Source organism: Hippocampus zosterae, chromosome 11 (genome assembly GCF_025434085.1).
Source record: "Hippocampus zosterae strain Florida chromosome 11, ASM2543408v3, whole genome shotgun sequence".
NCBI classification, from domain to species: Eukaryota; Metazoa; Chordata; class Actinopteri; order Syngnathiformes; family Syngnathidae; genus Hippocampus; species Hippocampus zosterae.
The window spans coordinates 8,388,458-8,414,947 of NC_067461.1; the positions used below are offsets into that span (position 1 = coordinate 8,388,458).

General features: G+C 44.1%; 1 protein-coding gene across 4 annotated transcripts in view; it reads left to right on the forward strand.

Moving 5' to 3' along the window:
• The first annotated feature begins 1,290 nt into the window (after window positions 1–1,290).
• Window positions 1,291–26,490, forward strand: part of zmiz1a (zinc finger, MIZ-type containing 1a) — a 121,696-nt gene continuing 96,496 nt past the window's right edge. For 3 of the 4 annotated variants that reach the window (XM_052079994.1, XM_052079996.1, XM_052079995.1), the window contains exon 1: window positions 1,293–1,630. The gene's annotated coding sequence lies outside the window, so the exon portion shown is untranslated. Of the gene's footprint in view, window positions 1,631–26,490 lie in introns of all 4 variants that reach the window. The other variant, XM_052079998.1, reaches the window with a different exon arrangement.

The window sequence follows — 26,490 nt, forward strand, 5'->3', positions numbered from 1 at the left end:
TAGGTGATACGAATACTCAAAATTATCCATCGGTTTGAATATGTGCCCTGTGATTGACCAGCGACATCCACGGTGTACTTGAGCATGTGCCCAAAGTCAGCTGGGATAGACTTCAACTAACAGCCACAAGTACGAGCAGTATAGAAAATGAATGTTTGGCTAATAATAAAAACTGTGATGACGTACTGTATGACAGCGAGGCAATTATCATTATTTCTAATGCATAATTACTCTCATTACTGGCACAGCAAACAATAACAGTATGCCTTTAAGCACCATTCGTTGCTCATACACACCATCAATCATTATGGTTTTGCAAAAATAATAATGCTCTTTATGCTGTTAGTTGCAGTTCTACTTTGTGCATTTCGCGCCTCGTGGAAGCTTAACAAGGCATCCACAACATTAGAAACAGCTGTCACAATGATGAAGCACAATTCTACACCATTATACATATTATAACAGTGTCAGTGAAACTTGAGCATTAGCTGTATTTTATTTTATTTTTTAAGCTTGGTTTTTGATAAAATGTTAGTGTTGAATGTGCAGGTGTACCTAATAAAAACCTGTTGAGTACATTTTATTGACAGACAGGTATGTCTTGAATATCATGAAGTTCATTTCCATCCATCCATCCATTTTCTGAACCGCTTAATCCTCACTAGGGTCGCGGGGGGTACTGGAGCCTATCCCAGCCGTCTTCGGGCAGTAGGCGGGGGACACCCTGGATCAGTTGCCAGCCAATCGCAGGAAATTCATTTCATTTTTGTAAAATAATTTCAATGATTGTAGTCTCAGCCAGTGAAAACCCCAACGTCACCATCTCAAGAAATCAAAATATGGAGAAGAAACAATAATTACTGACTTTTTAAAACTGAACCAAGTAATCAAAAATTGCAATCCATATCTGACTCCATGTCCACCAATATGCAAATAATATAGAAATAAACAATTTATTAAATTGACAGTTTAGTCCTTCATGAACCTAAAGTATGTTTTGGAGTGGGAGAACAATGAATGGCTGAGCTGAGATTCAAACCGAGAATTTCACCACAACCACCGCACTGCCCAATAAAAACACGTTATGACATCATAACATTTATTGTGCATTGTGTCGTGAACATAAACAAAATACCGCATCCCACACCCCTAAAAAGAAAGAAAGAAAATAAAATTACACGAGTGCCATTAGAAATCATTATTTCTTCTTGGGTGGGTCCATGCCAAAACATGACACTGTCGTGTTGTGTGCGTGTGTCTCTCCAGGAAGCTCCCACTCCCCGGCAGAGGCTGCCGTCCACCGGCTCGACATGGGAGACGGGCAGGCAGACAGCCAGAAAGACTCCTCCTCGTGCTGGTGTGTGTGTGTACGGAAGGAGTAAGTCCGGCTCACATTTTCCTCCTCACCGCGTAGCCCGGTCCTCTTCTCGGCGGTGGTAACTGAATAGCCCCGTGTAATCTGACACTTCAACTTGCCGTGCTCTACGGTAGTTGATTCAGTCACTCAGTTGCACCGTGGGCTCAGAAGAGCAGCTCCGGAGAGAGGGAGTGAGAGGGAGAGAGAGAAACGTACACACGCGGAGGGTTTTTAATTTCAGCGTCGCAGAGGAGGACTCGCTTGGAGCTGGAAGTAAGTTTGGCGCCTTGTTCCGGAGCTCGTAGCGCGGCTTGTACGCTCTCGCTGGCCGGGTAGTACCTGCTAACAATAGACTGACCTCGTCGGAACCATTAAGCGGGTGAAGTCGTGTCAGAGGCTGGGCAGGCAGGGCTGACTGGTGGTACTTCGGTGCTGGTGGTGCTTTATATTGGGTCATATCGAGTCGGCTTGTTGTTGGCGTGCGGTGTCTCACGTTTGGACATCCGTGGACGCCCGCTTTGCATGTGGCCGGCTGACTGCCTCCCACGACGCGGCGCCGCTGAGCGCCTCTCACGGGTGCATCAAGCCAAGCCAGCCGGTCGGCCGGTTCCGACCGACCGGCGGCTGATGGTTGTGGCTTGATGTTAGTACAGCGAGAATGTGTCACACAAGGCTGTGTTTGTATTAACTGATACATGCCCTAATACAATTAACAACGGGGGGTTGTTGTTATGCTTTGCACAACAATAATGCAGCATCAGTGTCATTTGTCACCTTGAGGGTGCACCCACGATACACCTTATAATGGGACCTCCGCCAAGGCTGGATGATCCTAATAAACACCACCTTGAACACTTTCATGGATCCAATTAACAACCGAGTATGATACTGAAAGGTCTTTTTCATCTGAATGTGGTCTGTGGATTTTTAATGGGATCTTCACCAAGTCTGGATCAACCTAAGAAGCGCTAAAGTGAACATTTTCATAGATAAATAGTAAAAAAAAAGGGTTTAACTGTTCTGATCACTAATGAATGGTATTTTGACAGTTGTTCGTGGATTTCTAATGAAACCTCCACCTGGGTTGGCTCATTTTAGCAAGCACCATATTGAAAATATTTGGGGATAGGTAGCCGATGATAAATGTTATAATTGTTATACTAACAATAAGGTATGTTACTTGATGATTCTCATAGCGTGGTGTGGGTTGTGGATTACTTGTGGTTTTCAAGTACTAATAGTGAAGCTGTCATGTGGCGTAATGTATCACTTTATGTAAAAATTTTTTTAAACTCCTCAAGCCATGTTTCTGTTCTTGTGATTAAAAGACATAACTCTCAACGTTATTTGGTCATATCGAGAGTTTGGGGATATTTGTAGGGTTTTGTTCCACAGGCAACTTGAGTTGAACAGCTTTGTCTGGATAAAGTTCAAAGAATCTTCGAGTCTAAAAATAAGATGAGGGGGAAAATGCATCTTGTTTGTTGTCATTATCACTAAGATATGAGGCGCTTCTTGATCCCTTTTTAAAAATCTGAATCAGTGAAGTCTCTCTTGGCCCGTTGCCCCACCCCTTTGCCAAAATTTGTGAAAAGTATCTATTTTTTCAAGGGTCATTACGGTAACAAATAAACAAACGGCGTTGAAAACATAATCTCCTTGGCAGCGCTAATAAGAATGGAAATGACACAATGCACAGGTGTGAGATTAATCTCTTTGCACAACATGTCAGTGCACATGTGCAGAAACACCTGGACGCCTTGACACGGAATCACTGAACCAACAGCAGCAGAGGCAAGGCACATTTGTCCAAGCTGTTAAAATCCCCCTGCCTTAAGTCTGTAGGATCCTCCCCATTAAATTCCTCCGTCTGGATGTGAGGCCAGCCGGGGAAGAGCGCGGGCCGAGTGCATGTGGGAGGGGGGGGGGGGGTCTCCCGACGGGAGGGTGGGTTGGGGGGAGACCAGCGCCCATCTCTTCATTCCTCTTTGAGGACGTCTTAACGGGGTCAGAAAGAACCTTGGCGTGCGATTAGAACACGCTGTCCTCGATAAAACACCTTTTCTGGCAGCGTGTCAAACCAAGGAACAACAAGCGCAACTGTTTTCGGGTTTTGTGTTGCAGCGGTGTTGCGCTGGATTGCAGGTGTCCAATCCCTGCATCTTGGAGAGAGTAAACAGCTTTTTGGAGGGAACAGGGAACAGGGAGGGGGGGTGCACCCTCCAGTCTTAGTAATTGATGATGTAATTAATTCGTTTCAGCAGCAACACTTGTCAGCTGCAGCACGTTAATGAGCGTTTTTTTGGGGGGGGGGGGTGTTGCTTATTTTGTCCTTTCATTTCTAGCTAAAGCCGCCGTTAAATCACAGAGAGGTTGCACGCTTGTTCCGAGTAGGTTACCTGATAAATGGTGCAGGAAAAGAGGGCAAGGAATTAAAGCCATCTGCAACTGTTTGAAACTTGGAAGTGCGCGTGTTTATGTGTGCGCTTGCTTTCCTTCTGTTGTCCCTCCTGGGGCCTCTCTCCAGCCAGCCAGTCAGCCAGGCTGTGAGGGAGGCAAGACAGAAGAGTGCCTGATTCACTGAGCAGGCGAAATGCTTCCAAACACTCCCACTAGATCACATTTTGGGGGGCTTCTAAGTGTGTTTAAACACGGTGCAGAGTGCTAATGTGTGTCTAACCACTGAGGGAGTACCAGTTCCCCTCTAGAAGGAGAAGTTGGTAAAGTTGGAAATAGTAAAACCTGACTACAAGGGGTATTTGGTTTATGATGGTCTAGACAAATTTTATTGTAAAGTCTCGTTGAATAAAACTCATCTGTGTATAATATGCCCTGCTAAGGTCACCCATAAAAATATATATTTTTTCTCTGTACTTGTGTATAATATGTCTCCCATTTTGCTGGTATTCTTCTTTTTTTCTTTTTTTTAATCCAAGTGAATAATATGAATGAAGAAATATTCAAAACATACAGTATTAATGAAGTGTAAATGGTTTAAAATCCAGGTTAACAACTCTGCTCTTTTCCCATACCTATGATTAAGGTCTTCCAATGTATTTTTACAATCATGTTTTCAAAGATATCTTGCAACCGTAATATTCCCTTCTTTTTTTTTTTGTACTTAAAAAAAAAAGTTTTATTCATGGGCTTTTACACACAGGTACTTACTGTTTTGAATGGATTAAAAGAAATCTTACATTGATTTGCTGTAATTATGAAATGCCAAGGTCGCTATGACTAGTTTGCACATCAGTGTAAAAAATAATGTGATAATACACTAGAAGGAACACTAATTTCTGACGTATTTCACTCGATTGTTTCCTATTTATTGCATGGTAGTATTTTTCATGGAGATATTCATCGTAATTCTGACTTTACAAATGCTTTTGCTTAAGTTGGTGATCGTCTACAGCGCCCATGGTGTTAAGTCTCCACTGTTGGTGTCCAGAATTAGTCTCCGAGATTTCTCCAAGACCTACTGGACACTCCAAAAGGTCTTTGGAAAAAAAAAACGTTTGAAATCACCGTGACTCCCTGTCAACCTAGCTAATCTCCAGGAGACGTCACAGAGATGTCTCTGCGACCAGCGGAGACTTGAGTTGCCATCAGGTCGCTAAACTCGTCTCCAGGCTGGTGAGGGAGGCCTTTGACATGCTGGCTGTGCTTGCTATCGCTCAACTCACTTTGTTCACTTTCACATTGGCAAAACCAGTCCTCTGGCTAGTAATTGGTCTGAGTGACAAGCCAATCAAACCTTGATTCGTTTAAGCGGGATTTATCATCATTGTCATTGTGATAGTTAGCATACTCAGAAAAAAAAGACAAAACTAAACACGCTAACGTTAGCTAACACTGTTACCACAACTTGAGTAATGCAATGTGCTTCATAGTCGCTACTTTTCAACACTTGCTCAAATTTGTCTCCTTACCCTGGCCAACATGTCAAATTAAAAACATGAGACCGCTCATATACAAGTGATACTTGTTCTCTACCATTGTTGTTGTGAAATATGTTCCGGATGATGTGTTCATTGCACCATGGTTTATTAGCTTATATGTTACTCAGTAATTTAGTATGCAGCACAGCGCACGTTGTTGCGTGCGTGTGTGTCCGCGGTTAATTGCTTAAGATCTGGGAAAAGCTAATCAATGTTTTGACAGGCTGACATTTCCGGTAGCTCCTCATGCTGCTTTGCCGGGAAATACTCATCTTCACTTGACACGAATTCTTGATTTTTGCCGTCAGACTGCTGTCAGCCTTTTTTTTCCTTTTTAAGCCACTCCCTCTCGTGTGCCAGGCATCCTGTCTTGCGGTACTTTTCATCTTTCAATCTCTTCTGTATAACACCTCAGAGCGTTTTAAATTTTTCATTTGGAGAAGGAGCGCGAAAAGGGACATTTTCAGTTGGAAGGGTTCGGCGCAAGCCGAGGTTGCGCCCTCTGTGTCAGACGCATTACTGCTCCGTAAAGGTTGTTGTAATTCTAGCTTTACAGTCTGCAGTTAAGCCACTTTCTAGGGCAAGCTGAGTAATTGCGGGGTTAAGGATAACACTGTAAATGAAACGCTACTTACCACACGGTGAAAGGAGACAAATGTGGACCCACTTGAGGGGCGGAAGGGGGAAAATCACATTTCTTTCCCTGTTAATATGACATCTAGCCTCGCTGAACACTTTTTGTGTGCGTCTGTGTAGTTCGGGTGATGAAACAACATTGTCTTCTCATGTCTCACAAGCTATAACACGAGCGTCCGCCGCATGGAATGTGATTGCACCGCAAGTTAATGGTATGAACACTGTCTTTGTCAGCTGTTGGCGCCAAGTGATCACGTCTGATTCAGCGGGGCTTTGATGTAATCCCATTATAAAAGTTCAACACATTCAATAAAATAAAATGAACCTCAATACCTATAATAGTGCCACAAGCAAAAGTTCATAAGGCAGATGTGAAAGTGGAATATATCAGTCAGTTGTCAATGCAGTGACATGCAATTTGCTTGCTCGTAAGTTTTACACAAACTAATAACTTACGGTGCTCAGCTCCAGGCACAATATCGTACACTCTCTGCTGAAGTGCTAAATCGCAAAATTCATATTCAATGACCCTTCTTGGCTGTCTGGTTTTCTTTTTTTATGACTATTATTTTTGGAGTTCACAGGCTGTAGGTCATGTCTGCCTCATGGCTATTAAGTTTGGGTTTGAATCTTAGCTCTGGTTTTCTATTGTTGTGCCAGCTTTTAAGATTTACACCATCAAGATTTGGGAGCCGATCAGTGAGTTTAAAAAAAAAAAAAAAGACAACTGATCTCCGATCAGAAGATGGACTGATCTATCCGGTCTATTTCAATAACTCGTGGATTTACTCTACAGTCGAACCTTTGTTGTTTACTCGGGTCAAAATTTGCAGATAACTGAAGCCCATTGAAATGGATTGTGGAAAAAAAATATGGAACCCCTTAAAAGTCTCCTAAAAAAGCTGATAGACATCTATTGAGCCGTTTTCAACGCCGCTTATCCTGAAGTGAGTCGCAGGGAGTCAGTTGCTCGAGCCTATCCCATCTGGTTTTCTGTGAAATGCAGACTACGCCCTGAACTGGTCGCCAGTCAGTCGCAAACACATATAGAGACAAACGACCATTCACACCCACATCCACATCGTCACTGAGTGAGAACCGTTCCCATGCTGCCCGAAAAGCTGCTAAACATTCACTCCATATTCACGTTAAAGTCATTGAAGGCTCCTAGTTGGGTGAGTGATGGTTAGTTCATATTTGTGACCAGTCCAGGGTGTACCCATCCTCCTGCCACAAAGTCATCTGGTGATAGCCTCCAGCGTACCCATGACCCTACTGAGGATACATGCTGTAAAAAATAAAAATAAAAAAATAGACTTGAACAAAAGAGATATTGAATAGTTGATATGTGTGTATTTGGAAATCCCCATTGGGAAATAACATGAACAGAAAAAGTCCATTCCAGACTATTTGAATTGTGCAGCCAAACGTTTTTAAGTAACATTTGAACATCCCTCCCGACCACACAAGTGTAAAAAAAAATGTTCATCACTGTCAGTAAAATGTAAAGATAGTCATGATGACCGGCAAAAGTGGAATGCAAAAGATGCACATCACAATTTCTCCCCCACGTTTTAAACTGAAAGGACTTCACTTTCATTTGAATTAAAAGTGATGACGCATATAGTGAAGCTCCTTTTAGAGTTATGGCGTCCATAATAAAGACATAAAAGGCACAACTGCAAGCCGTCTACTGATGATCACAAAACCGATATAAACTCATTCACTCCCAAAGACGTTTTTAAACGTCTTTTCAGACTTGGTTCAGAATTGGCCAGTACTGAATGAGTTAAAAAGAATCAAAATGATTTGTACACCAGCGATTCCATTTCTGTGTGTCTGCACAGCGTCGCTTCTGACATCCGTGACGTTTCTTCTAGCCGACGCGTGTTCCTGATGTTTGATATGTGGAAAACAGGCGAAGCGTCAACTCGCATCCACCTTCTCCCTTCACCCATGACTTCCCCTCGACATCGGGCGGGGCAGGGGCTCGGGGGGGGGGGGGGGGGCGGGACACGCAGTCATCTAAGTGCTTTTTCTGAGACTGCCGAGTGAGACGGAGTGCCGAGAGAAGTCGCTCGCCCACCCTGTCACCATCTCATGCATGTTTGATTCAATGTTCTTTGAGAAACGAGTGCATGGCACCACACAATGACCACATCCTGTTCCCGTCCGCTGAGAGAGGCCGGGGCCCTTGAATCATAAATGACAACCCCGGGGCCTCACCGGGAACAATGCGAGAGTCGAAGGAACAAAATGTTCCTTGTGTCTTTCCTCCTGGACTCAATACTTTTCACCATCATGAGCAATTACTCTCCGGCTTTCTTTCCACCATCGCCGATGAAATCCTCAGCCGTGTTGGAGAGACAAGAGAAGAGATACGTGTCTGGGTGAGCGGCGTTGGCGTGTGTCTGTTTGGGCTCGTAAATCCTGTTTAAGCTAAACAAACTCATTGTTCTCATCCTCCAACTGCGCTTTCCAACCTCCCTCCTTTTCTGTCCCTCTCTTCCACCCTCCTGCTCGTTTTGTAAGTACAGTCACTAATTAGTCGCCTCTTCACGCTGGGTCAGTAGGTTTACTGTTTCAGCCGGCGGTCGGCTGTGTTTGCCTTGTGCCTTCTGATACCGCAGCGTGCCCGGAAGAGGTTCTCACACCTTGCAAAGCGTCCCACGTGGCTCCGTTTGCCAGGCCAGCCTCCTGGGGACGATGGTTGGGGCTTTAAAAAAATAAAAATAATGCTTAGCTGGAGATTGAGTTCTTGCCTCGCGTTACCACGGAGGACAGACGGCACTGTCTACAAAGCAAATTAAAAGGCTTAGTTCATGGAAGAAAACCTGAAAAAACATTGTAATGTACATTATAGTGCAAAGGTCTTCAAAAGATGGAGTCCGGTCCGGATTTGGACTCAGACCCGCCTCAAGAACAATATTTAGTGCGTTTGTGTGTGGTGAGAAATCCAAGTAATTTAATTATTATCATTATTATTATTTATCATTATTTTTATTTATTTTTTGGTAGTAAATGCACGAAAAAAATTCACAGCTTTAGAACTCCTCCAACCTGACACAACTCAACCAGTCAAATTCTTTAGAGAGTGAGTGGTTCTGTGTGAGACAAGGTTGTAATAGTTAACGAAAGCCAAAATTGATCAAACATTTTTGGGGGTTTGGAAATAATACGAAAACAAAAATGCTTGGCAAAAAAAAACAAGTAATTAAAAGTATGTATTGCATACATTACATACATTACAACTATGTATTACATTTTTACAGCTCACTAAAACTAACTATAATTACGGTGAAAATGTCTTTTGTTGTAATTTTCGCCCATTAATATCATTCATAAGATTTCTGGGTTCATTTTAGATGTGTTTATTTTGGTATTACTGTACGTCCATACCGAAGGAAGGTCAAACAGTCCTTTGCGGATTGTAGTTTACTTTATTACGCAATATTTGGTCAGTTTTTATATATATTACACTCGACAAACAAACCAAGTCTTAAAAAAAAAAAAAACCTAAAACTCATAGAAACTGAACACAAACTCAGCGTTTTGAAAAATAATAAATCCCCAAACTTACTCTCAACTCTAATTAAAACTGAAAGTAAAAAATAATAATTCTAAAAACTAGCCCCCAAACTGTTACACCCCTGTCCAGAGAATTGTGAGTGGTGCAAGTGAGGACGTCAAGGAAGGACCTGCAGGAGTGAAATTCCAGAAAGAAAGAGCAATTACTGGTCGTGCTCGACCAAAAATGTCGAGGTGACGTGCATTTTTTTTTAAATTTAGAACGAGACAAGCGGTGAGGAGGTCCCAGGAACTCTTTGCCCCTCTGCACAAAGGAAACACACAGATCGATCGTGTGCTTGATAATCCCTCAAACGCGACACGAATCAGCCAATCAAATTGTTTATGAGGAGCGCTCGTGTGAGGCAGACTTTCCAAGAAGAAATGTACTAATTTCTGGTCGCACAGAGGAACTCTCAAAGCAACTCCGTCCTTGTCTCCAGTGTGACACCGCCGAGCCAATCTGATTGTTGACAAAGAAACAATCAATTTGTTCATATCTACTGAGACATTTTTAAATCACTGAAATGTTTTTGGCAGTGTCGTCTATCAAGTTGCAGTCATGATCTGATTGGGGTTATCGAAAGAAACACTGGCCTGTCAGTGCGCACGCAGGGCGGCTGGTTTGGTGGCTGAGGTTTGCGTGGGAGCAGCAGGGAGTGATGGCGAAGATTCTCTGAAGGCGTGTCCAACATCGCCTCCGGGGATGCATACTTAGTTGTTTTATGACAAGGAAAATTAGGCGGGATTTACTAATGCAGAAGGACAGCATTTATTCTTCGCCGACGGGAAGTCATGCAATAGCTGCTCCCTCATCGTGCCAAAGCTTTCATGTGGAGAAAATGTCCTCTCTATTGAACAGTGCTTTTCGTTTGCTTCCAAAATATTGCTCGATGAAACCACCGATCCATTGATGAGGAGACAATTTGACATGCCGTGCCCCCCCCTAATCGTCCCTGAGCGCGTCATCCACAACCTCCATCCATCCAAAAATCAGCCACCAAAAACGGGATTCGGTTAAAGTGGTGAACCCATTTCAACTCTGTTGCTCACCAAAACAGCAGCACCAAACAAAACCAACAGTTTATTCGATAAACTGGAAGCTTGCCGCGTTTTGAAAAATTAAGTTATGTGGGTATGTAGCTTTGAACAACAATTAGGGCTTTGGTAGACTTGTGACATGATCGCCCCACAATGTTGTGTGCGTTTACGTTCGCGATAGCTACATAACTACTCGTCATAAAAATCAAAACTACATTTTTACCCTAGATTCTGATATCCGTTCCATAAAATTGTCTAAATTGATACCATCTATACTCTTAGTTGCATCGTGTTTCTCGTGGCTGCACTGCTTCGAGTATGTTTTTTTTTTTTTTTTTGGTCCAATCAAATTTCATCTTGTGCGTGTTTCCAGGTCAATGTAATCTGCCCATGGCCTTAAGAATCAGTCGTGCTATCTGATGTAACCTCAACTCTCTTAATTTCCTTACCCAATCCGATTTCAAATTTATCCTCTCGGGGCTAGCGCGATGTCATCATGTCAAAATTTTTCTGTCCCCTGATTGGTTCTTTCGAGTGATGTTTGTTCTTGACACCTTAAAGCAGGAACATCTTGACACATAAAAAAATCAAAACAAAACAAAAAAAAAACTAACACAGTTGTCTGCTGTTATATTGCATTTTTGTCAAGAATTGATGCTTTCTATGACTGACGTGTTATCATGGCCGAGTCGCCAAATGACTGAGTTGCCACTGAATACCGCTAACCTTGTTTATCATACTAAAAAAAGAAAAATAAAGTGATCTCTACATGATGTAAATTGAGGTCTGACTTTCATTTTATGAGCTGCCTCCGCTCATTTGCTGTCGAGTGAATATAGCGCCCCGGCCCGGTTTTAAGTAACACTGTCCAAATAGTATCGCTTTAAAATATTTGTTGTTGTAGTTTAGAGCGGCTTACATCTTAACTGCATCCTGCTGAGAACCGTTTGAAATATATAACTTGTGACAGAAAACTCCATTAGTGCGTTGCCATGTGTTTGTATTTGCCCGCTCGGTGCCCTCCCCTCCGTTTTTGACACTGGCGCGAGAGCCAAAGCGCTTTTTTCCCCGGGTTCTAAGGACCGACATCCCTTTCATTCCCGCGTCTGGGCGGCTCAGATAAAGGAGACATATTTGAAACCACAGTGCACAGACGGCAACGGGGAAGAAAGACAGCCTGGTGCGAAGCGGATAGTGAGACGATGAGACAAGTAAAGCAGCAACAGATTTTGATTTCAAAGTCCAACGGATTCGACTGCGACATTTCCAATATACGGGTTCAAATTGTGATGCGTGCCCGGCGCCAAAGTGTTTACAGTCCCGCGAAACGTGAACTTCACTGGCCCGGGTTGTACATGAGGGTCTGTGTGTTTTGCCATTTTTTTGCGGTCTCCTCCCCACGCAAGTGTGCCCTCCCGGCGAACCAAAGTCGCGACGGAAGTCGTCGTTTATCACATCCGTAATGAGAAGGAGCTCATCACGTGCACTCTGGAGACAGAGCGGTGGTGATACACTGCCAGCGATCGGCCTCCCAAACAATGTTCATTATTGTCCGCGTCAGCTCGCTAATTATCCGGCAAAACATTATCGACAAAAGGCTGCCTGTGTTTTATGATTTGAAAAGGGGATTGGATGACCGTGCGCAAATGTGTGCGGGAGGAAAGAGAATCAATGCGGCTTGGAATGCGTTTGTGCCATTCCTAACCTCAAAAACAAACGGACACACTCGGTTACTCCCCCTTTTTTGATGGTGTTCATTTGATTGGATGGATTTATGAGATATCAAGAGTTTTTGGCGGCAAAAGCGTTGACACTCTTGCAAAATTTATTTCAGAAAAAGAATCAAATTTCCAAATATGGCGATTGCGATTTAAATATGCATTTTTTTTCAAGGTTCTCTTTCCATGTATTTTTTTTTTAACAAACGCTTTGACTTGCACTCTATTAAGTGTTCGCCATGATTTCAATGACCTCTTGTTTTAGTTCCGATGACATACATTAGCCGCGTCTAATACATTTCTTGCACATCGCACCCATATTGCTCTTTCACGGCCATAACCTTCACTTATTTGACCAGGAGGGATTTGCGTAGAATCTGAATGGCATCTGTTAACACAGTTGAAATACACACGCGAGGACGTCACATGTTTCACTCCATCTGACTTGTGTAGTTTAAGGGGCAGAGCCAATGAATGGGAGGTCAAGGGTATATTTCGGGTCATTGGGGGTTGGGGGGGGGGTAACCTTACCGCAGCGTTACCTGGAACATCTCTTGGCAATGTTCTGTAAGTAGGTGTGGCTACGTAAGGCTTGAATGGAGTCCGCTTGGTGTCTCAAAGTCTGTGGCAGACAGCTCTGAAATATGCATTTGGGCTGTAGACGGTAGCGTACCCTCTTTAAGACCCTCCCCTATTCCCCCACCCCCATCCTTTCTGCACCGCTGTGCCTGCATAACCATGTCTCCCTGGATGACACATCAGGGTGGATGTATTACAAAAGTGTCTCAGTGACTGATGCATGAAACCTCCAACATTTCCAAAAGGCCTGGCATTTATCAGGCTTCGCCTTTGACAGAGAATCCAACTCAGCGGCACGTCGCAGTTCTTTCACACAGCTGCACTTAGGGCTGGGCACTTGATTGGAATTTCATTATGATTTTGATTTGGGCTTCTTTCGATCTTTCAAAGTATAGAAGCTCCAGAATAACGTGTTCAACCTACAGAGGTGAATTTGTATGAATGATGGTAGTGCGATACTTTTGTAGATTTAGTCGATGAATCAACATTAAGTTTTGAAGTCAGTGAATAATCTTTTTTTTTGGTTTTTTTAAAAATTGTGATTTCAAGCTCAATCAAAGTAATGATGATGATTATTATGATTGCCAAAGTCGTCCAGCTCGAGCTGCGAGGCATCCGGCAATTGGATAATTACATGCGCCATGACATCAGCGCCAGCTTTTGATGTGATATACTCAAAAACGACCCCCCCCCTCAACTTTGTAACCTCGTATTCTATGTGTGCAGTTGACACAAAAGAGTCAGTAACACAGGGAAATCTGACTTTGACAGTCATTGTGAAAGGGGAAGAGTACCCATCTTGTGGGGATTCTGCGCAATTACTGCATCAATGCTGTAACAGAAGAGCCTGCGTTTAGCCAAATATGCCTTTTACACAACCGATCAGCTAATACTACCTCAGAGAGTGGAAAATTGCCACCTTTTGAAAACTGCCTTGTACATATCATCTCCCCATTCGGTGCCACTGTCGTTCACACAGAAGCACAGCATATACTGACTTGACGCTCTAGAAACAGTGCTAGCAAAAAAAATGTCAGGTCGCATCAGCGGCTTCTGTTGCAGCGTTGATGCGGCAGTTATCAAATAATGCGGCAGCTAGTATCAAAAGTGGGACGATGCCAATCCCTCGGCCAGGTGTGAAGGTTTTAACACCCGACACCCAACTTCGATTACGGTGTTGTGCTGGAAGCACTTGTCACGGCCTGACCGATATTCTCTACCTCACACCAAATGATGGTCATCACCGAGCTGATGACCTCATCGCAGGATACCGTGTTGCTTTGTGAAAGTGTTTCGCTGCGTTCTGTGTCAAAGGCACAGGCGTCAAAATTCAGCATTGTCTTTTGCGACTATTTGCACGGGTCTCCGTGTTAAAAGACGCCAGTGTGTGAAGGAGGAACGGGGGTAGCCGACTGAGGTCCTGCTCTGATTTTCTCTGGAATTTCTTTGTTTTTTAAAGCCAGAACGGTCGGGGGAATCTGAAGCCGGTTTGCCCCGAGGGGGTCTGTGAATTCTCCGCTCACATCTCTCCACCTTCGGCTCTGATGGTTTTTCAGGGGGGTGGGGGGGGGTAGGTGGGTTTCAGAAGCAGCGGAACAGCCAAGGTGTTTTTTTTTTTCTTCCCTCACCTTTCTAAAAGACCGACAGTGAGACGGAAAGCGAGAGAGAAAGTGAGCGAGAACAAGGCGATAAAAATGACGAGAGCAGCAGGCGAAATGAATCCGCGGGGACCGGTGCCCCTCCAACATAAATGTGCTCCATATTTGAGGGAAATGAAAGTCAAATGTAAATCCTTGCCGCTCAGGACATCAGAGGATATTGTCCCTGTGAATATAGAAGGCGAAAAGGCACGGGGAGAATGAACTCATTCAAACCCTGAACACACTGCTTCTTTCTGCCATCTCGATATACAGCACAGACATCAATGAAATGGGTGGAGCAGGATTGCCTCATTTGTTTGTACTAGTCCTTAGCTAAGTGTCCGTTGGTGTCGGCTCCTGCTGCACACTGCAACCCCCCCCCCCCCCACCACCACCACAACACACTCACGGTTCATTAAGTGTGATAAACCTCAGATAATGGTGTTAGAGTTGTACAAACGTATCTCCATTTACTCTCTACCCCAAGTTCTCTACGACCAGATGCTTATCAGGGGTGGCTGTCGCTTTAACTAACTTCCACCAACGCGCTTTTCCTTCTCGTTTGAAGGTCGCGGGTGGATGGTCGGGTGGGGGTCCGGGGGCTCGTGTTGAGCCAGGAAGGAGGGGTTTGGTTGAATAGGCTGGCTGCTTGCCTCTGTTTAGCCAGGCTCACTCTGCAAAAGCACAGAGGGGTGGAAGTTTGGGGTCGGGGGTGGGGGGGGGGTAGTCCAAAGGGCCAAGAGGTCTGGTCACGTGATCAATAATGGCGTCCGTGCTGGTCCCTTTCAGGCTGTCACAGTAAATCTGTTTGGCGTGTCACTTTGTAAATCATTACGAAGGCTAAAAGCCTCTCTATTGGATTGTGGCGGAAAAGGGGCCAGGCGGCAGGTTTCCTTTATGCCGTCTTGACGATGACGATAATCAAGTTTGTTTCTGGCCATCCTGCTGTGAGGCTATAATTAGCTGCCTCCGTCGCTCTCGCCGCTCTTTTTTGGCGTGCAGCTCCTCAAAGCGGAAGTGGGATGTGGAGAATGTTTTTTTTTTTTTTTTTTTTTGCACTGAGGTTATGTGCTGCGGAGAGGTATCAAGGGCTTCTTCTTTTTGATCATCCTCTCGTCTTTAGAAATGGGTTGTGGAAATGTTCAGTATTCAGTTTATGGCTGCTGCACTTACCACTGTTATCGTTCCATTTTGATCCATTGTCATTTTCTCTGCAGAGAACATAGGCCACTCTTTCATTTGGACAATGTCCATATGTTGTGCGATGAGCAACACTCTTACATCGTGACAAAGCTTTTTTTTGGGTCTTTGTTTTTATTAAATGTTAACAGAACAGTTGTGTGCAAATGTTGCTTTCAAGCACTCTACCTGTACAATATTCTTTCATCTGCAGGGCAACCCTCAGTTGAACTCATTGCAGGAGTACTGTGTGACTTCCAAGTTCTCATTTCAAAACTGTTTTCCACATCGCGATTAAATAATTAATTTGTTTCCAACTGTCGCCATCATAATAGCATTGTTAGAGAAGTTTCAGGATAAGTTAACCACTGTACCATAATACAAATTAAATCTAAAATTAAATGAAACAGCTAACCCGTTTGAAGATAAGACAAAGGCCAGCGACTATTGCTGGTGTCCATGAGAATAATAGATGTCAAGCCAAAGAAAAGGCAACACCCATCATTTTAGTTACTCAGTCAGCTGAAGTCTCACAAGATACGCCCTGACATCTTCACACGAAGGGTGTTTTGGAATTAGTAGATAGACAAAGTAACAAGCTTGATAGGTTGATAAATAGCCAGGTACATTGCCGGATAGATAGCTACCCATCGACCTAGCTAGCTAGCTAACTAGCTAGCTAGATGTAGAGGTATTTTGCTAGCTAGGTGGGTGGGTGTTAGATACGTAGATAGTTAGATCTATAGACAGATCATAGATAGGCTCCGTGTGCAGTTGTATACTAATGTGAGTCAAGTTACTCTCTGTTGAAAGTTTACGTTCTCATTTCCCAACAACAGTGGTCGTCTGGGATCTGCTTGGGAAAACCTTCCTCTCCCCTCCTCATCCTATCCTTACTTTTGCTTGGCTCTTTGGTGTGAGTGCCGGCAGCTCGCTTGGAACCGAGCGGCGGGGAAGACATCTGTCGCCCACCGTCCCCGATTTGATCTGAGCCTCTAAGCGCGGGGGTCACTAAAAGTAGCAGCCCATAGTGGAAAGCGTGGTGGGCGAGGTCTACCTCTTTGTTTTTGGTCTAAGTGCTGCACCCAAACAAAAACACACCAGTCCATGTAGGCCTTTTTCTTTTTTTTTTCTTCTTTTTTTTCCTTTTTTTGGGGGGTGGGCCTTTGCATGCAGCATCTGTCATTTTGTGCTTGTTGGCTGTGTCCCATCTCAACGCCCACTTTTTTTGGGCCTCACAGGTGCAGAGAGCCGAGTGAAAAGTCAGTTAAGTCGGGCTGTTTGTCAGCGACGTGCACTTGATCTATTTAGTGAGATGACGGAAGGGGGAAAGGTGGAGGGGGGGGTTTAACAGTTAAACTGGATTTCTTACCAGGGTGAATCAAAAAGGGCGTCGATTGTGGCTCTTTAGTGCCGTTTGACATGCTCGGTCTCTGCCGGCTTTGACACTTTACATTGCTCATTGGGAGATTAATAGCTTGATATTGATCCTGTTCAGCAATATTACATTTTCCTGTTGTAGTTCATCTGAGTTCATTAAATCCGAGGTGCCGTTAGCTCCGCCGTACAGCTACATCTCTGAACCACTCTTTTGTACCCTGGTAAGACATCGGCTACAGTTATATTAATAAAATAACACCTTTCACAGAACAAGAATCACAAAGTGCTCCGTAGTATAAAATTAAAGTAAATACATTTCAAGATACCATATTTCTGCAAGTAGTGGCTCGGGGGCATTTATTTACTCACATACAGATGGTGCAGGGGGGAGGCATCTGTTCTTCGGGAGGCCTTTATTTGTAAAGATACATTTCTAGAATAATATTAAATGGAATAACCAGTATATTATGATTATCGCGTGTGAAAGCAGAGTTTCAAACGAACAGGAATGATACGAAAGAATGCAGCAAAATGGCAGTAGATGAAGCTGACTGGGCTGAACTAATAAATAGATAAGCATGAAAGCACGCAACATTGCACGACCTTTTTGAAATTGCGAGCTCCTTCTTGGGTTCCAAAGAATGCAAAGGGCGACCAGTCGAGCTGCGACTCACAATTATTTTAATAATCGGTTAATGTGTCAGTAATTATGCCAATTAATGGATCAGTTGGCAGGAGGAGAGGGTAAAGTGACTGCGCCACTGCTAAAAAGAGCGCTTCTTGTTGCTTATCTAAACACAAACAATGGTCGGCCGTGTGACGTCACACTTGAAGTGAACTGACTACTGCTCTGCCACGGACCAGTCTAACATGTCGAGCTGGTCATTATTAGACACTGTCGTAACGTGTGCAAGTGTTTGCAAAATGAGTCACCCTGCTCCCCTGCTGCAGTGAGTGCGGTTTTCCGTAAAATCCACTCAAACTTGTACAACATGCAGCTGCTATGCAGCTTCTCGGCCGAAACGTCAATACATCAAATCTGATGAAGTTTGGTTTGCCGCTCTGATGAGGTAAAGCTGTATGGTGAGACACTTGGTGTCCATTAGTACACTTTTTAGTCAGGCATGGATTATTTAATTGTGCTAAATTTATTTATTATTATTATTATTATTATTATTATTATTGTGTGGGCCAAGTCCTCACAGTGCAGAGGTACCAGGTTCAATTCCAGCTCCGGCCTCCCTGTGTGGAGATTGCTTGTTTTCCCCGGGCCTGTGTGGGTTTTCTCCGGGTACTCCGGTTTCCTCCCACATTCCCAAAAACTTGCATGGCAAGCTGGCTGAACACTACAAATTGTCCGCAGGTGCGAGTGTGAGCGCGGTTGGTTGTTCGTCTCTGTGTGCCCTGCGATTGGCTGGCAACCGGTTCAGGGTGTCCCCTGCCGACTGCCTGAAGAGAGCTGGGATAGGCTCGAATGGATTATTTTTTTATTCATGAACCGAATTGTTGAATTTTGGGATTTACAAGTTAATAAAACAACATGACGAAACATGCTGTGCAAATTCTTTGAAAAAAAAAGTCCAGAGTAGTTAGAGTAGCACGTTATGTTGTCTTGAACCAGTCGACAACACCGCCGGAATGGTCCTTTTGGAGATAAAGTTGTGGACCCATCTGGTGAAGTGAGAGCCCGGGGAGTCGTTGAGTTGTACACCGAGCGCCTGCAGTTGCTTTTGATTCCGCTCATCTCGTGTGAGTTGAGGCTGAGTAAAAGGCTAGCATGTGTGCCTGGCAGATTAGTTCCCTTCATGACGCCTGTACCCTCGCAAAAAAATGCCTGTCTTAACATCTCATTCATTCGCTTTAAATCCCCGGAATGGAAATCAGGCCGAGATTAGATAACGGACAGCCGTTATTATTTGAAGGATAAGTGACCTCTGTCAGTTGGCAGGAGCTTCAGACCATCGTGTGCACTTGTTCTAAATTGAAAGGCTTTTGCATCAAAAACAAACATTTACATATGCTCATTCCGGAAAAGAGATCTGCTATTGCGCTCATCATTTAACCGCTAAGGTGAATTCGAAAAAGGGAGACTGACCTTCAAAACTCACATTCAACACACCAAACTGGCTTCTGTGTAAATTTCAAGCAACAGTCACAGTACAAATAGTGCATCGCAGCTCTCCTTGCACTTTACACCTGCTGACTTTTAATGCATTACTTATGATACATCCCACACATAGACATGTATGGCTTTCGAACCGCTGAAATCAACAGGCCTCAGTGACGTGATCCAAATGGTAATTATTGATAACCCGGATGTTCTTCCAAGTGCCTTTTCTCTCCGGGCCGCTGTTAAGTGTCGTTCTGCGAAAGGCGTTTGATGCAGAGGACAACAGCCAAGGTCGAGTCAGTGAAACGGGACAGTGGTGGAAAGCTTGGAGGGAGGGGCTTGTAGAAAAGAGTTTGAATGCAGAACTAAGCACCCACAGAGTTGTGTCGCATCACCTCCAAAAGTATTAGAACAACTTTGTTTTTGTTGTGTAATAAAGAGAATTGGGTTTCGGAGCAAAAAAATGAATGGTTCTGAATTCCATCTTTTTTTTCATAGTATTTACATCTAGATGTGTTAAACAGCTTTGTTTGAAAAGCCATCTACTTTTAATATTGTCACGGACGTATTGACATTTGACAAACAACCATCCGCGCTCACACTCGCACCTACGGACAATTTGTAGTGTTCAGCCAGCTTTCCATGCATGTTTTTGGGAATGTGGGAGGAAACCGGAGTACCCGGAGAAAACCCACGCAGTCATGGGGAGAACATGCAAACTCCACACGGGGAGGCCGGAGCTGGAATTGAACCCAATACTTCTGCACTGTGAGGTCGACTAACCACTGGCCCACTGGGCTGCTGTCTTGAATATATAAAAAAAAATAAATCGCAGGAAATGACCTTGCCGTTCCAAATTCCAATATTTTCGAAAAAGCCAGTATGTGCAATACCAGCACTGTGTCTACTTCAGAAAAGTCCAGAGCACTCAATCCAAACAACCACAATCATGGATAAAAAATTCCTCCTGGAGTGGCCATCGATGGAATAAACACAATGCGCTAATCAGTCGCCCGCTCTGTCATCCACTCAAGTCAAATACACAGCTCCTTTTCTTCCATCGGGATAGAAAATTATCCGTAGCCTGCGATGTGATCAGTGTCAAGCCACAAATCATCACCCGTTTGACGGCATGAACCCGTCCGTTGAGTGTATTTTCCTCAAATAATAAAATAACGCCGTCCTCCAGTTGTTCTGAGGGGATTTTTAATCGGCGTTAGTCCAAACAAGGTTTGGATTTGCTCAGCAGAACGCATGTATGAGGCCGTTATTGAGCAACGTCGGTACGGAGCCTCAACGTAAACTGAGCACCTCCTTGTATTGATCTCGGTGTGGTACGCGGGGCAAATATCCACTCAGTGCACAGCACATACGATGGTAACCTTGCAACTGCGTTGCCATGTTGATGCGCACGGTGTGTCCTGTGTGACTTTGAAGAGAACAGTGCTGCAGCTTTTTAATTTTTTTGTGAAGCTGATCGAGCGATCGTCGATTGATCGGCTCAGAACAGGCAGAAAGCGTGTCTGGATCGGCGATGACTTGCGCCCCCCCCGCCCCTTTCCTTCTTGAAACATTTCAAATGCTCCCATTAACCCTCTCAGACACCTCCTTTCGGACACTTAAACAATTTGCGTTCTTATTAGCCTAATCTGCCCAAGCAAGAATGAGAACGGAGGAAAGATCGCCCCGTTGATTCATGTTTGGAAGCGGGCCCTCCACCTTCAAGAGAGATGTGATACTGCTAAGGCCTGAAGTGTTTTTGATGGAAACACATGAATGATTGAAAGCCGAAGGAGAGTGGTTAAAAATCTCCCCGCTCCGACGGCATCAATTATTGAAAGTACGCTCGCTTCTCGTGTTTTGGTGGCACATTAAATATCAGTCACCACGTCAACTTCTTCAGTTGATCGTATCTGTCATGGAAGTGGAATTGCAATGGTTGTGTTCATTTGTCAAAATGTTTTAGTATCGGCCTCCGCGCTGCATCATGAAGACACGACTTGGTTCACGCGACACAGTATCTTTTTTTTTAAGGACTACAAGTCAAAGTGTTGAGTAATTAAACCATGAACTAATAATTAATTCATGGTTCTTTTGCCTTTATTATCACAGAAGCCTAATTTGTTAGACCAAAACATTACAATCAACTGATTATTCTATTGCTTGGTTTTGTTAAAAAAAAACAAAAAAAACATGGCGAAGAGGACCTTGGAAAAATAACCACATTTGTAGTATTTTGGGGGGGTACTTAATCAAATCACTTTTCAAAGTCGATCAGCCCGATTGTAATGTAAACAGCCCACTTGTAATGTACATGGAAGTTGACATTGCATATCAGCATTAAATCAGAACTGTCCACTTGGACCTGCAGTGGAAACCCATCCCAACTGTGCCACATTTCATGTCTTTTAATAGTCTGCGTCCATGGCCGAGCGTCTTGCACGGCACACGTCCAGGTTGACGTGCGCCTGCGATCGCCTCCGAATCGTGTCCGGAGTTCGCGTGTCGTCCGGATGCCGAGCGCTGATTTGAGCTCCGTCGAGATGAACTGACAGGCCCGTGGGGGCTTGTGTCATGGCCAAGGTTTCCCGTCAGTCCGTGCGAAGCTCTCGCCGCCGCCCGCCGCCGTACATCCGCACAAGAGACCCGATTAAGTCGTTGATGCTGCATGTGGGCAGCGGCCGAGTAGCGGCACGCTCTGGCCCACGGCGCAAGATGCTCCTAGGCTGCTGGAAGGCACGCACGGTATTTGCTTCTGGCCCTCAGCTGAAGGTCGCCGTTACTGGCTCGATCAGACGACGCCTGGAAGCATTTCATTTTGATGGCGCTTCATCTGTTCATCTAAAGTGACACATTTTCTGCTGTCACGTGGCTCATCACTGACTGCCCAATGACTCTAGTGAGTGTCAGTACTAACGGGTATTTTGAAAACAAAAATGTTTATCTGACGCGGGGGGGGGGGGGGGGGGTAACTCAGGGGATATACCGTACTGGATAGTCATCTGCTACTGCAGATATTTTTCAGGTTTATTTTTGTCACGAGAAATGTGGTTGATCCTCAAGGTTTCAAATTGAGACAAAATTATTCTTTTCTTTGAGTTTAATTACACGAGAATTTGTATTTATATATTTATTTATTTATTTATTTTTTAAATAATCGGCAGTTTCATCTGAGCGTATTTTTGGAACCTGATTGTTGTGGTGAACTTGTGGGGTCACCAACATGGTGATGGCGGCCCACAAGGACCACATGAACAGCCTGTGGGCCTGTTCTAATTTCATAGCTCACTAGTAATAGGACACTGAAATTTCCTAGTAATCGTGAAGAGTAAAAGTTATCATTTGAACACATTAACACTTGAAGAGATTTCAAGAAATGGTGTTGCATATGATGTCAAGCATGAAAAAAAAGATTACACATAAGTACAATTTAAAAAGCTGCCGCCCAAAGTCTTTATTCATTGATGTCATTGTGCCTGTTCAAGTCATCAAGACTTTCTTCGGCCTTCTGATTTGATCAAATTGGCCTTTTGTTTCAATGTCAGCACGACACCAAATTATTTAAAACCCTCGTTGATTTGGAAACGATTTCATTTGACCCTGGGAATGGTGAAAAGTGGTGATCAAAACACCCCGTGCGGGTGTGGGCACAAGACAGAGCCTTGCTGCACTCCGTGTTTGCAGATTTTGAGTCAACATCCTGTTCCGAATACCAGCCAAGAAGGAAAAGTGAGGTGTCGCCGTCGTCATCTGAAGCTTAATCTGCGCATCACATCGCGGCGTCGATAGCGAAGGAGCATGTGCTGCCCACCTTGTGTCAACAGCGGTGTATTTACACAAGCCGCTTCCTGTCGACTGCGGCTCCCGGCCCCGCAGCGTCGGGGGGCTGCTTCTCACTCGGCAGGCGTTTATTAGATTTACGGATGGAGATTCACACGAGCGCAGGTGATAGCATCAAGGCATACATCACCAAGAAGAAAGCACCGTCCGTGCTTGACCTTTGTCAATGGTGATAATGATGTTTGAGTCACATGCGCTTGTACGGGCCCAGTTCAAGACGGTCTCGGTAGACATCATTTTCGAAGTTACGAACACAGTGAGCTTGTTTGCGTGCCGGCGTGAAAATAATTTTCGTAATTATGACTCTACTGGTTTATTAGACTACATGACACTGCAACATACAAATTGTTTCACATCCCCGCCAGGGCAACGGGAATTCCATTTTCAACCAAGCATCAATGTATACACCCCTTTTACTCTGGAGGGATAATAATTACAGTCATGTTGAGTGGGTTATTTTTTTTTTTGCACAAAATAAATACATTTTCAGTATTAAAAATAATCTTGCCCTTTTTATGGAATTCTATGACTTGTGAATTTTGTCCTAATATTACCGTCACACACTCTTAAAATTATCACTTTTTCTTCAACCCAAAAAAATGCTTTGTAGGACCGCGGCTATTGAATATTTTTGCATTCGGGTATCCGATTAAAAATTCAATCGAATACTTGAGCATTCAGATTTAAAAAAAAAATACATTTGATTAAGGAACAATTATGAATTACAGTTTAATTAATTAAGTGAAAATAACACATTTGGTTAATGAGAAGCTGATTTCCACTTTTAGAGAATCATAGTTTTTTACTTAAATGGAAAATGCCTCGTACCAGCAAATCAGAACACATCAGTCAGAGGGTTTGTTAAAAAAAAAATTAAAAGTGCGCCGTCAATTTCGCTACTGAACCTAAATTGAAAAGTAGTCAAACGGCTCTTGCCACGGGGCACTGGCTTAGCAGCTAGCTTCTAGCCAATCGATGCTGATGCTGACAATAGGCGCTGTCTTGTCAGGTCAGCGTAATTATTATTATTATTATTATTTTTTTGGTGTCCTAAAATGGCGATTGAACCCATATGGCCTCAGGATGATGTTGATATTGGTGGCAACGGTTTACGACGACAATAAAAACGACACTACAACACAGCCGCCACGCCAGAGCGCCTGCGGGAACAACTTCAAAATAAAAGCAGCAATTATGTGCATGTATTATTTGCTAAACTGAGGTTCATTTTGAAGTTGGCCTTCTCACCGCGTGTTACCGCAATGCATCGCATGAACAAGTGTTATTGCGCCTGGATTGACGATGCACACAAAATAAACGGGTCCCCGAGGCAGAAAGAAATCCTCGAGCATTTTTGTGGAATGGAGCTATTTGAATGACTCGAGGACTCGTATCACCATTATTATTTTGTGACTGCACTGAGAGAACATGCAAATCATTTCTAATCTGGTTTTCCTGACTGTGAGGCAGATGTGCTCTTGGTGACCTTGTTGCCCCAAAAAATGCCATCTAGTTATGTACGCCAAACTTGGGTTAAGGCATTTTTTTGGAGGGTGGGGGGGCTGTAACAAGCTTTGTTTTGTATTATTATAATTTTTTTTAGGTTTGGTGTGGTGCTCTCTGTCGAGGTGTGAAGGCTGGTGTAGCTAAACGCAAATGCTAGATTTGCACCGTCTGTTCGTAGGTGGAGTCCATTTAGGCAAAAGGGCGTCAAAGCGTGCATGTGGCTGTCAGAACGCGTTGCTAGGTGAGGTAAACACGCCCGGCCTCTGTGCACACAGCCCGGCTGATAGTGTGAGTTTAAGTGCGAAACCTGTCCGCCTGTCTTGTCTTTGCCGCCGTCTCCCTGTCTGTCCTCGCACCGTAGAACATCAACGGGGTTATTAGAGGAGCGCCATGGCTGCCGCTGATAAGGCTGCGCACGTCCGTTGCTGACAGCGCGGCGTGGCAAGCGCAAGTGGAGGCCCGGCCGGGGGATTACTGCCTGCTGCCATTTTCTGCTGATGCCTTTCTTTATGTTATCCTCTCCAGTCACTTGTGCTGCATTTGAATAACTTGGCTGATGTGATGGAAATGGAACTCCTTAAAGTATATACCTGCATACAAATGAGAGAAGTGCACACAAGCCTCAAGTGCCTCACGCACATCCTTTTAGACTACCATCATTTACTCGTCCATACACAAACGCTGATGGTGGAGTTTTAGAAAGTTGCCGCCCTGGATTGCATTTTGCATTCTGCTAAAGTAAGGCCAGGGTTGAAAACTCAGCTTTGCGTGTCGATGAAACATTTTTGGAAATATCTGTGTACACCAAGTGGCCCACTGGCCCGCCGGGGCCACCACAGAACAATGTCGGGTCACTAAGCAGCTAAGCAGAGCTGCATTGAATGTTCGAACCACTGATTAACATTGCCGGCATTTCTGATATAGTGGCGAAGTGCTGCAGGCATCACTGAAAATACAATCAGTTTTTTTTTTTAATTTTTATCTTCGTGGGTGCTTATTTTACCCTCCACCTCAAGCCTTCAATAACTGTTCGCTTGATCGCAAATCCTTCCACCTCCGTTACGGTAATGAAAGCTGTCGAGACACCGCCAGCAGTGGCTCATTTGCATAGAACAGAACCGTATTTTCCGCATTAAAAGGCGCACCTAAAAGCCTTCCATTTTATTAAAAGCTCACAGCGCGCCTTAAAATCCGATGCGCCTTGTGTATGGTCATTACGGCAATATTTCGACCCCAAAATGGCTCCTTGCTTGAGACATGCTGACAACGCAGAGTTCAAACTTAAGGCGATCGACTACGCAGTTGAACACGGAAATAGAGCGGCGGAAAGAGAGTTCAACGTTAACGAGTCAATGTTATCACTTGTTGTTCCTTAAGTGAACTGTATCGCTGCTTTACTAAATAAGTTTTACTGACATCTGATCGTTCTGTTGGCATTTCCTTGAGCGTAGCTTCATCTAGTGGATACATTGTTGATTGCGTCTTATAATGCGGTGTGCCCGATATATGAAAAAAATTACAAAATAGGCCATTCATTGAAGGTGCGCCTCAAAATCCAGTGCGCATTTTAGTGTGGAAAATACGGTAATGTGAACTCTTTCTTGCTATGTCCCATAGTGAAGCGTCCCACTTAACCTGTGCGGCGGAGATGGTCTTTTTGTTTCTTCAGCACAGGCAATTGATTGTATTAAGACGGAGCAAAAGCATCATGAGTTTACTGCATAAATCTTTCAAGTGTGGCCAGCGAGGCTGCAGGGATGCTATTTTACACGAAGCCGCTGCTCTTTCCAACGTGAGCCGCTGTCCAAATCAATTAGCATTCAACTTGACTCGACCTGAGCCTCCTGCTGATGACATATTTGTTTTCCCTTCACCACTTAACGCCGGCATGTATCCGCCTCGTCACGGCGTAACACTATATGACAGACCTCCTTCGCTGCTCCTGACTCACTCGATGAGATCAAGCAATGACCAGGAAGCAAAAATAGCTCAAGGAAAT